This window comes from Mesocricetus auratus, unplaced genomic scaffold, assembly GCF_017639785.1.
Source record: "Mesocricetus auratus isolate SY011 unplaced genomic scaffold, BCM_Maur_2.0 Super-Scaffold_100694, whole genome shotgun sequence".
Taxonomy (NCBI): Eukaryota; Metazoa; Chordata; class Mammalia; order Rodentia; family Cricetidae; genus Mesocricetus; species Mesocricetus auratus.
The window spans coordinates 4,535,102-4,547,826 of NW_024429268.1; positions in this window are offsets into that span (position 1 = coordinate 4,535,102).

Here is a 12,725-nt window from a genome sequence, read left to right on the forward strand (position 1 = left end):
CTTTCCATGGGGCCTCTATTTTTTTATGGTTTCCAATGAATTTCTGAACACTGGTTGACTTCATTGTCCTTTTAAAGCAGCAGGTACAGAATGGGAAAGGGTTTTTACCAAGTACATATTTGAGACAGGGCTGATTTAGTCAGAGTTCTCTAGAGTACCAGAATTTAGAGAATGACCATTTATATATATATATATATATGTATATATATATATATATACATATAAAGGGGATTTGTTAGAATGACCTACAGGCATTGATCCAGCAAATCCAACAGTGGGTGTCTATGAACACAAGATTCCAGAATCCCGTGGTTGCTCTCAGTCCACAAGGATGAATGCCTCAACTGGTCTTCAGTGTACTCTGGAATCCAAAAGAAGCTCTGGTGCCAGTGAGTGTTGGAAGGCCTTGCTGGCTGGTAGAGGTTTCAGCCTCTCATATCCTGGCAGCTTTTCCCGAAAGCTTGACAACATGGAAACTCCCTCCCTCCCCAGCGAAACTTCCTCCCTCTACCTGACTTATTTGGAGAATGTCCCTGAGACTGGAAGACTGACCTTATCTCTAAGCCAAATGCCTGACTCAGCTTGAACCCTGGCACAGATTCCTTCTAGAAGACTTTGCTAGGAGCTCTGTTATAGGACCCCATTGCTACATACTAAGCCTTGTGATAGGAACATGCCACTTAATTAAAATTAAGGTTAATCCCCAGACCCCCCAATCATACATATTATACTTAGAATAAAGTTGAGCTGCTTCATGGAAGTCTGTCTCCCAAAGGACTGTCTCAGTCATACCCACAGCCATCCTAACACTGTTCCCCAATTCTATTCCCTCCACCTCATGGACCAATACCACCAGTAAGGAAATGGACTTACTCAGGAGGCTTCCTTCTTCCCTGTCTTTTATGTAGGCTGCCAGAAGGACTTGTGGCCCAGATTAAAGGAATCTCTATCCACCTCAAAAGATCGGGATTGAAAGTTTACCTTTCCACTTTAAAGATCTAGATTACACGTGGGTCTTCCCACTTCTGTTGATTTAACTAAAAAGAAATCCTCACAAGTGTGTCCAGTCATTTGGGCTTTTGTTAATTCCAGATGTTGTCAAATAGACAGCCAAGAACAGCCATTATGAGGGCTAACAACTAATATATAAAGGGCTCAAAAATTGGAAATCTAGAAAACAAATAACCCAATTTAAAGATGGCCTACATATATAAAAAGAGAATTCTCACAAAAAGCGGAAACATAAATGGCTGAGAGGCACTTAAATTTTTAGTCACTACAGAAATGAATAAAAATCAAAACTGCTTGAGATTTCACCTAACACCAGCCAGAATGGCCAAGATCAATAAAACAAATAACAGCTCATGCTGGTGGAATATAGAGCAAGGGGAACACCCATCCGTTCTTGGTGGGAGTGCAAACTTGTTTAGCCACTATGGAAATCAGTGTGGCGGTTCCCGAGGAAGCAGAGAATTGATCTACCTCAAGATACAGCTATACCACTCTTGGGCACATACCCAAAGGATGCTCCATCCTACTATAGAAACACTGACCCAAAGGATGCTCCATCCTACTATAGAAACACTGACCCAAAGGATGCTCCATCCTACTATAGAAACACTGACCCAAAGGATGCTCCATCCTACTATAGAAACACTAACCCAAAGGATGCTCCATCCTACTATAGAAACACTGACCCAAAGGATGCTCCATCCTACTATAGAAACACTGACCCAAAGGATGCTCCATCCTACTATAGAAACACTGACCCAAAGGATGCTCCATCCTACTATAGAAACACTGACCCAAAGGACGCTCCATCCTACTATAGAAACACTGACCCAAAGAATGCTCCATCCTACTATAGAAACACTAACCCAAAGGACACTTCATCCTACTTTAGAAACACTGACCCAAAGAATGCTCCATCCAACTATAGAAACACTGACCCAAAGGACACTTCATCCTACTTTAGAAACACTGACCCAAAGAATGCTCCATCCTACTATAGAAACACTGACCCAAAGGACGCTCCATCCTACTATAGAAACACTGACCCAAAGAATGCTCCATCCAACTATAGAAACACTGACCCAAAGGACACTTCATCCTACTTTAGAAACACTGACCCAAAGGATGCTCCATCCTACTATAGAAACACTGACCCAAAGGACACTTCATCCTACTTTAGAAACACTGACCCAGTCACATTTACTGCTGCTCTAATTGTAATAGCCAGAGACTAGAAAACATCCTTGGTGATTCTCGTGGAAGAACGGATGAAGAAAAGGTGGTGTATTCACACAATAGAACATTATTCAGCTGCTAAAAAATGACATCATGAAATTTGCAGATAAATGGAGTTAGGAAAAAATCATCCTGAGTGAGATAACCTAGACACAAAAGGACAAATATGGTATGCATTCACTATATGTGGATGTTACTTGTTAAGTCTTCAATAAGCAGTCTATAATCCCTGCAAACACAGAAGTTGGGTACAGAGTAAGGATCTAGGGGGAGGACTGGATCACTCTAGGGAAAAGAAATATAATAGAAAGTTATAGATGGATGGGGGAGGCTAGAACGGGATAATCAGATGGGCAGGGGGAAGGAAGGGAGGGAGGGAATACAGGGAGGAGCTAAAACTAACAGCCAGTTGAGGGGTTGTATGAAAACCCATCACAGTAGAAGCTTCATATATATGCAATCTAAATTGAATTGCCTAATCAAAGGGGAAACAGAAACCCAGTTGGATATCTCTTATCACAAAATGAAACTTCCAGTGTCAGGAAGAGTTTCATGTAATCTCATTGTTGGCCAAGGGGGCCCCATGGGAATCTCCAGACAATATAGGCTCATGCCAAGGCTATTGGTTGCTCTCCATAAACAGCTGGCAATACCCTATTGCTGAAGGCAACACCTACACAACTCATTGGATAGGAGAAATGGAGCTGGTGCCTACATAGAGCCTTCATACCTACTGACTAATGTACACAGTACTGGAAGGTACTCAGTACTCTACCAAAGGGGAAAAGTAAACTCCAACCCAGCTACAAATTCTTAAGTCTGCAATGGTGATCTGGATGCTTGATGTGGCACAAATCTTGTGAGACTAATCAACCGATACCTATTGGATTTAATTAAGGTGTGCTGAACCCATCGCTGATATTGCTCAAGTGTCCAGGAACCAGAGACTAGATAGGTCACGGACCTACGGGCAAACCAAATACTATTGTTTTGCTAATGAAACAGCAATAAGATGACTTCTAATGACATTCTGCTATACTCATAGAAGAGTGCCTTGCCCAGTTATCATCAAAGAAGCTTTCTCCTACGATAGATAGAGAGAAATACAGGGACCCACATCTGGACAAGGTGCAGAGAGTGAGAAACCATGGGACACTCAGTCCTAAATGGGGTGTCTCCATCAATTCCCGCCCCTCACAGCTCAGGGAGCCCTGAGGAAGAGGAGGAGGAAAGAGTGTAAGCGCCAGAGAAGAAGAGAATACAGAGACTACCAAGGAAAGAAAGATATTCTAAACATAGCAGGATCAATGCACATAGGAGCTCACAGAGACTGTGGCAGCCTGCTCAGGGCCTGCACAGGTCTGGGCTCAATGGGGCCCTGGTGCTGAGAGGAGACGTGAACATCTGCCCCCATCGCAAACCCAGAAACTATCTCCAATTGATAACCATCCACAAATGAAAAATCAATTTTCTTCAATGGAGTCTCACTGGAGACACAAACTACTCTTAAGGTCAGGCCCCATGCCAAGCAGTAGATATCCAACACAAAATGAACTCAAGGATACTTTTAGAGGTTTGTTTGTTTGTGTTTGTTTATTTGTTTAGTCTGAGCATGCTTTGCCTGGGATCCCCCCCTTACCCTATAGCTCTCTGATTTTGTGTTTTTCAGGGATTTCTGTTCATGATAGTGTTCATGTCTATGCATCTATGCATGTTTCTTGTGATTTTTCTTTGGCTCTTTGTTTTCTTATTTGTTTGTTATGTCTTATTCAGGTTGATTTGTTTGTTTTTAATCTCATTTTATTATTTTATTTTTTCTTTCTGGTTCTGGGTCACTTCTTTCCTTTTTTTGGGGGTTATATGTCTGTTTGTTTTCTAAAGAAACAATGCAAGAAAGGATATGGATTTGGGTGGACAGGGTGACAGAGAGGATCTAGAAGAAAATGGGAGAAGGGTAACTGTAACCAGAATATATTGTATGGAAAAAGGTTATATTCAATCGAAATAAATTTAAAATTATACATAAAAGAATTTATTGTCCATTATGAGGAACAGACTAATGAAAGCTAAAAACTTTGAGGTTACATGTAGAAGGAGAGAATGATCCAACAGAAACAACAAGAAAACTATTTCCCTTTACTCCTAGTCCATGAGTGGCCCCAAGATGACCAAGCCTCTATTCCTGAACTAGAAAAGGTATATTATGGGAAATTAGACCAACACAAGGGACCTCATTGTAGAAAACCAAATCATGCAAGGCTGCACCAAATAATTAAAAATAAATTGTCTACACTTAAGAATGGCATTCGGGCAAAGCAAGGCTTTCTTGTTTCTGCAGGGACAGGAACTCCAGGTGCTGCGTGCTTCAGTTACATAATTCAAGTTGGATGCATGGGGAAATCTTTATCAGCAATGCTACCTTTAGGATGACCACTGAGTGCCCTCCTCAGTAACACCACCTTTATTTCTCTTGAATGATCCTTAGTAGATCGTGTGAACACATGCAGCGTGTGGTCATTAAGAGTCATGCAGAGTAGAGCTAGTTATTTGCGGACCAGGTCAGTGAACTATAGAGACAAAGGGGAGGTGGCTGTAACAACAGCAAAACAAAAAAATAGTCTGCCCTCGATGTAATTTCACAGAAGCCAAACGACCCCCCAAAAATCGCATTTCAGCATGTAACCCCTCCCAAGCATCTAGCAATTCGCTGTTTAAAATGCATTGTGCTCACTTCCCCCCCAGAGGGACCACATAAGGAGTTGTGTCACTGCCCCTGTTTCTCTAGGAGAAAGCAGAGACGCCGCAAAGCTAGTAACAGAACGGCTGTACTTGTGACTCCAGACATTGGATGCCAGACCTTCTGACAGCGTAGAACTCACCTGCCGTCAGATCAGTCACAGCCCACGGTTCTGCCTGCATCATTCCTTGCTCAGCGTCTGGAGCACAGAGTCTGGGTTCCAGCAGAGAATGATTGCTGGATAATAAAGGTCACTCATCTGAGGGCTACAAGCCTTAGTCAGTGGTTCTCAACCTCCCCGATGATGCAGCCGTTCAGCACAGTTCCTCGGGTCGTGGTGACCTCCAACCGCAAAATTATTTTTGTTGCTACCCTGTAACTGCAATTTTGCTGCTGTTCCGAATCGTTCCCGTGGTCTTGGGTGACCCTTGTAAAAGGGGCCATTCGATTCCCGAGGGGGTCACAACCCAAAAGCTGAGAACCATTGACTTAGGATATGATCAGCATCCTGTCCCAACTACACTTGCTTAAAACCTCCAAGAAACGACGGGATGTGTGGTGTCTTGGAAAAAGTTGGTCGTGGGTTCTGGACCTTTGTTTTTCTTAAGGAAGGTATTCCAACTCCACCATTACTGTACTGGGTGAGGAAAATCCCAAGCTTCTTATAGGGTATGAGATCCAGTGCATGAAAAAATGCGCACTCCTAATGAGACAGATGCATTCTGAAAAAAAGAAGTCACCCTAGCATAGTTTAGGGGAGTACTTACTAATAATCATAAAGAAGAACTGCCTCTGTGCCCTTGACTGAAGGCGGTACAGCCAGTAACTTTCTAAGAGAATGGGCGATTAATATCAGAAAACCAGAACCTTGGTGTGTTGTCTCACTAACCAGCAAGTAGCCTCCCGCTGGGAAATACTGCTAAAATGAAATGACAAACACAGCTAAGGAGAATCACTTAATTTCTGTGGTGAATAGACCCTGTGTGGTGCACTGTCTGTGCTGCCGACAGCGGTTTTCTCTCCCCCTTGTGGCCACTCAAGAACATTGCAGCTTCTGCCCTTCAAATACAATTGTTCCATCAAGGCAAACTCAGTTCTTGCCCTAGTTTTAGTTTTTTTTAAAAAAAGTTACCTTCTCCTGAAGCAAATCATTTTTCAATATGATTTTAATTTTCTGTTTCTAAACTTCTCCCAAATTAATATGCTCTAGGTGTTCACATATGTTGTGCTACAGTAGATTTCGGATCTTAGTATACAATAGCTTTGCTTTCATCAGTTACACATATGCACTGTATCTAAATCACGTCTCATTAAGTTTATATCTTCTAAAAATAAATAAATAATTATTATAGAATTAACCCCAAAACCTTCTAAAACTGGCGTCACGTGTTTCTGGCTAGCAAGAAACTGCAAAGAAATTGTGTGCCTGAAGCAGCCATGACTTCTCTCACTCAAACATCATCTTCTAAAGAAAACATTGACAGGTAAGCATGCCTTTATAACTAATAGGAGCAACCCATTCAATATTTCAACAGAATATTGAAATTCAGTCCTCTTCAGGGCAAGTCTCTGAGGGAGGCAAGAAGGTGATTCAATTCAACATATCTTAGTAGCTGGTATTGACTCAAGCTCTGCGAGTCTGACCCCAAGTAGCTTGTTTTAGGAGTACTTAATCTGATGAAATTAGATTTAGGTACAATTTGGTAAGATTTTCCTGGTGATAAACAACTCGTTCCCATGGGCTCAATAAAGCTTAGACATGACTACATCAAAGTCTTTGTGAAGTACATGTGACAACTTCTATAAAAAAATGGGTTCTATAGGTTGAATACATGTGACACTTTCCATAATAAAGGTTTCTATAGATTGACATTCTTACAATCAAGGGTTTGGGGGAGGATCCTCTGTGGTCTCAGTCACACAGTGTAAATATCACTAGGCTATTTAACCTCTTCCGTTCCCGGCCTTCTAGGCTAAAAGCAGGTTACACATCTCCCCTCCCCCCCATTGAAAGGACTACTCTTTCTGGGTTCCCCTACCGCCTATCTATGAGCACAAGGACCTCCTCCATCTGGAGTTTGCATACATTAGTGACCTTTCCTTGGAGAAAGGAAGTAATATAAAATCATGAGATCTTTCATGGAACCACAGTAAAGGCTACCTTTCCATTTGGCTTAGCTTACACACAAAAAGGACACTTGGCCAGATGCAACCTCCACTTGAGCCAAAAAACAAAGTAACTTCACCCTCAGGATAACATGGAGTGTGTATTATGTTCTTTGTTACAACAAAATACTAGAGGTGGCTACTTCACAAAGGTTAATTGGTACGTGGTAAACAGTTCTGAAGACGCAGGGTCAAAGTGCCAAATCTTGAAATGACCTTCTTCATGTCTACATATACAGGACAAAAGACAAGGAATACACAGTGTGTGTGTGTGTGTGTGTGTGTGTGTGTGTGTGTGTGTATTCTCTTTCCTTCTTCGAAGCTATTAAGACTCAATAACGGGGAGTTTATCCTAATAATTTATCTAATCCTAATCATTCCCCAAAGGTCCCATGTCTCAACACTACAGTTAAACTGAGCTTCTCCATTTTCATCTCTAACACTAGGTATTAATGTCAACACACAAAGCCTTGAAGACATTCGAGCCATGTCCAAAGCAGAGCAAAGTGGTACAAATTATTGAGTTATGACAGCTTCCCTTAGACAAAACTCTAGTAAGATTAAGTCAACATATTATAGAGACATTGTATAGCAATGATTATTGAAGCACTGTTCACAATAGGTAGGCCTTAGGACCGACCTAGTTCTCCAACAACTGGGGAACAAATAACCACAATGCAGTAGACATAGACATGAGATTTATTTTGGCCATAGAAAGGAATGAAAATATGTTATTTGCAGGAAAGTGAATGTAACAGGAGATGCTAAGCAAATCAGAAGCCAGACTCAAGAAGACAAACATAGCATGGTTTTGCTCATTTTTGGTTCCTAGGTTTTATATCGTTACATAAAATTATGCATGCATATAGGGCCTATCAACTTGAGGGAAAAAGCAGGATAATGAAACCACGAAACAGACAGAACTGCTTAAAACTTTAATTTTGTTCTGTGAAATACACTTGGAAGGAGAAAATGTACTCTTACAAGCATTGTCTTGGTTTCTACCCAAGTTATGATCTTATAACTAAACCATCCAATATTATTTCTTTTATCATAAAATATATCATGCTCACAAGAAATGTACCGAAAGCAAAAATATAAAACTTAAATAAAAATTTAAAGCGAATCACACTAGATTAGGAGATTATAACCAATAACCAGATACCAGCACTAGCAACACTACTACATCCCTTCAAGATTTAGGACCCCCCCCCCGCAACCAGGTAGACCACTACCAACTTCGTTAGTGAACAAAGATATAGCTAATTTTCAGTTGTGCCTAATATTCCACAAATGTAGTACCCTCAACTATTCCTTGTTATTGATAGATACTTTATCGTTTTATTTAGGGACATTTTGCTGTTGTCTATATGTAACAGTTTCTCTGATGTACACTGTAAATAAACTGATGTGTCGTAAACATATGAAGCACATAAACACACAAACCTTCAACTCTGATAAAGGCAGCTTTTAGAGGAATTGTATCCCTCTGGACATGTAAGTTCTCATTGCTCTGGACTAATGAACAGAGTCTCATTAGATGCCCCTTGTTGCCAGTGTGATGGCAACATAGCAGTTTGCCATTGCTTCAGTTTATTTACTTGGTTCTGAGTGAGGTCGGTGTTTGAAGTGTGTCTTATGTGATTACTGGATCCTCTGGCATTATTTTTCTTCCATTTGCAACAATATTTTAGGCATGATTGTGACCGTTTCTGTGTTGCCATGTGCCCTGAGCTCATGTCTATTACTTTCCTTAGACAGTTATTTAGTAAAGACAATCTCTTCTTAGATTTAATGTAATGGGTGAAATCAACATTTTCTGTATGGCCGGCACTACTCATGTCAGGAGTGAAAGAAGATTATTTATCCAATTTTCTTTGTGAAATTTTATATTGGAAAGTCACTCAAGGGCCCCATCCCTGGAAGACACTAGTTCTCCCTCTCAGAAGTCATTAGTTGTCTATAGTTTTGTCTAGGGGTCTGTCTTAAAACTATACACACACATAAACAACAAAAATAGACTCAGTGATTATGTTTGTATACTTGTGATCTCTCTAAACATGTGTGTATATATAATAAATATATATAATATAATATATAATAAAGAAAAAGAGGCAGTCAACTTGAGAGTAGGGACATGGGAGAGGCTGAGGGAAAAAAGGGGGAGGGAGAATTGTGTGATTATGTTTTAATTTAAGATGTATTTCTAAAAGAAATTTCATATTATCTTCTAAGAGTTTTATGATGTTTCTGTAAAGTGTACATTTTCCCTCAAGTTTTGTGGTCTTGTGAACTAGGAACGCAATAGCAGTTCTGAGTTCAGGTTGAGCCCATTGGGAAGTAGGTTCTTCCTCATTCATTTTCATGCTCAAGAGTCTGTGTGTGTGAGGATGTCTTTGGAGCCTGTCTTTGCTATTTATTTCTTTATTTCTCTGTCATGATACCTTATTGTACTATCTTTTATAATAAATCTCAGTATTTATTATACTTTAGTTTTCTTTAAAAATGCTCAACAATCCCCATTTCTGAGGTCCCATTCAGCATCCCTCACTGGCTTCCACTAAAGCAACTGTGGATAGCAACAGCGAGCCTTTCAGAATTTTCACCCAAATTAATTTCTTCAGGCCATAAATCAATACACAGAGAGAGCTGAGTTTTTAAAAACCAGTTCCCCGCTTATACCTCCACTTTAGCGTTTTTGATACTTTCACAGTTTTCATTACCGATCTGTGGATTTTCCCAGATAAGTACATGATGTTTTTCTAGATTCTTACTTCTTTTTTTCTTTTGACTCATACGTATTTAGCTACACTAATGAAGACTTTGTTCTCCGAATTTTGCAATCCTCCTTTTTGAAATTTGTCTTTAAGTTTCCACTTATTCTATGTTGCACATGCTCCACTTCATACACCCTGTACTGCTTTCCGCTGCCTCTGCTTCACACACACACACACACACACACACACACACACACATACACACACACACACACACACACTTTCGTGTTATGGTTACACACTGCCTAGCCCGTAACTTCATTTTATGGATACATACACACTGCCTAGCCTGTAACTTCATTTTCAATCTGTGGATGGCTTTATCTCAGCAGACAGATGCTTTAGAAATGAAGAAATAGTCTTTCTCAGGGGAAGCAAAAGATAAGAGAATTCATTCCATCACGCCAGTCCCCCAAGATGTGTTCAAGACAAAGCACTATGCAAGGCTAGAGGCAGAAGACAGTAGCTATCGTCATGAAAGCAGACGTGAAGATAGTTCTCCCTGGTAGAGCAGATACACACAAGAGAAAGAGAGTCAAACTCTTCACCAGTAAAGAAACCACCAAACGGAAGGGATGGATGTGTGAAACAACTGAAATGACAGGGAAAGCCCTTCTCTATCAACAAAAAGCATGGATGTAAAAAGACTTAGAGGGAATTAGTTTAAAGCAAGGCCCAATGTTGTGTTCCTGAAAAGAAATCCTCTTCACTGGTAAAGGCATACGTAGGTAGAAAATGAGGATTTACCATGGAGAAAACTAAAAGCAAGAAGGGGTGGGTAATTACAGCTGATAAAATTGCTTTTAAGTTAAAAATTATTCACTGTGTGTTAATCAAGATCAATTGTCTGACAGGAAATTGCCATTGTGGACATAAATGTGCCTAATACCAAACACACAATTGTGTATTTCAAAAATTCTTAGACCCAAATGGAGAGAGAGACTCTAATACAATAACATCTGAGGGCTTTGATTCTCTACTTTATCAGGGAAGATTATTTGAACAAAATATAATAAATATTTTTAGAAGGAAAGAAATAGAAAAACCTGTGCATACATAAATAAAATTAAGACTTAAAATACAAAATATTAATCTTATTAAAAGATTTTTAATGAAAAATATAAAACCAACAGATATCTTTACAGACTAATCAGGCAAAAAAAGAGGTGATTCAAATAAATAAAAGCAGAGGTTAAACGGAAACATTATAGTTGGTACCAAGAAATAGAAGACTCATAAGAGACTATCATGAGCAATCATGTGCCGTTTAAAGGTTAGAAAACATAGATAAATTCATGAGCTGACGTGATCCCCTGCATGAGCTATCGGTGCATCTGCTGAGACAAATTCCTGATAGAACAACTTAATGGGGAGAGGATTTCTTTTGGTTCACAGTTTCAGAGAAAGCAGTTAATCACGAGGGAAAAGCTTGCTGGAATTCATGCCAGTAGCAGCAAACATCTGAGGCTCTTCACGCCTCAGCAGACCAGAAGGCAGACACATCTTGGGCCAGAACCTTGTCAGGAAATAGCTGTCAGAGTAACACAGTTCCTGAAGCTGGGCTCCATCCACCTCCTAAAGGTTCCACGGCCTTTCAAAGCAGCAGCACTAGGTGGAGACCAAGAGTTCAGATATGTGAGCCAGTGGGTAAACGCTTTATATCCAAACGGTATCTACCAAAACTGAATCATGAATAAAGACTCGCTAAATACAGAACGGTTCAATAACAAATGCTAACTTGAATAAGCTTCTGGACAAAGGAAAGCTCAGCGTTGATAGCGACACTACCCAACTTCGTCAAACTTCCAGTGGGATACATTACGTATACAAAGTAAGGGGCTTCGTTATGAAGCTCACATACACGCCCTTGATGTACTTTAATCATATTCTCTTATTGCTTTTCTTCCTCTTCTCCTCTCTCTTGCTCTTATTTTTTTTTGTTAATCTCACCTTCCCTCTTCCAATTCCCCCTTCTCCTTCAACATCCTAATAGCCCCACCCTTTCTTCCCACCCTTCTCTCCCCTACCAGATTTGTCTCCATCGGAGTGGTTCATTTCCTCTCACACAATGGTTCCGCTTTCATTCATTTCCCTAAAAGCGGCACAATTGCATCCATTTTATAGCTAAGTAAGAGTTCTCTGTGTAGATATAGCACATTTCCTGTATTCAGTTATCCATTGATGGGCACTGGGCGATTTCATAATTTGAGCACTACGAATATTCCAGCAATGAAGGTGAATATGCAAATATCTCCATAATAAGCTGACTTCAGTTCTTTGGTGTATATAAAGAAGAGATAACTCCAATTCTTCCCAAACTGTCCCAAAGAAATGAGAGGGATATCACCCTTCCAAACCCCTTTTATCTACCCCAAATTATTGTGATACTTAAATGAAATAAGAACACAGCAACAAACACTAACTATACACTAATATCCCTGAAAAACAACACAACTAATAATTGGATTTAATATCGCATCAAAACTATATACTTATGTATTCCAAGAATGCAAGGCAAATTCAAAATACACCAATTAACAGATGTATTTTATTACACTAACATAAGGAATGACAAAAGCCTCACAATTGAATACAGGAAAATAAATGGATAAGATTCTTATCACTGGACATGACGTGGGTACACAGGAAAACCAAATAAGATTGTTCTGGTAAAGGAACAGAGCAATAAAATGAATGCTGACATCATGTTGCTGTACTCATAGGACAGTACTTCACTCAGCCATCATCAGAGAAAGCGTCTTCTCAAAGAAGATGGGAGCTAACACAGAGACTCACAA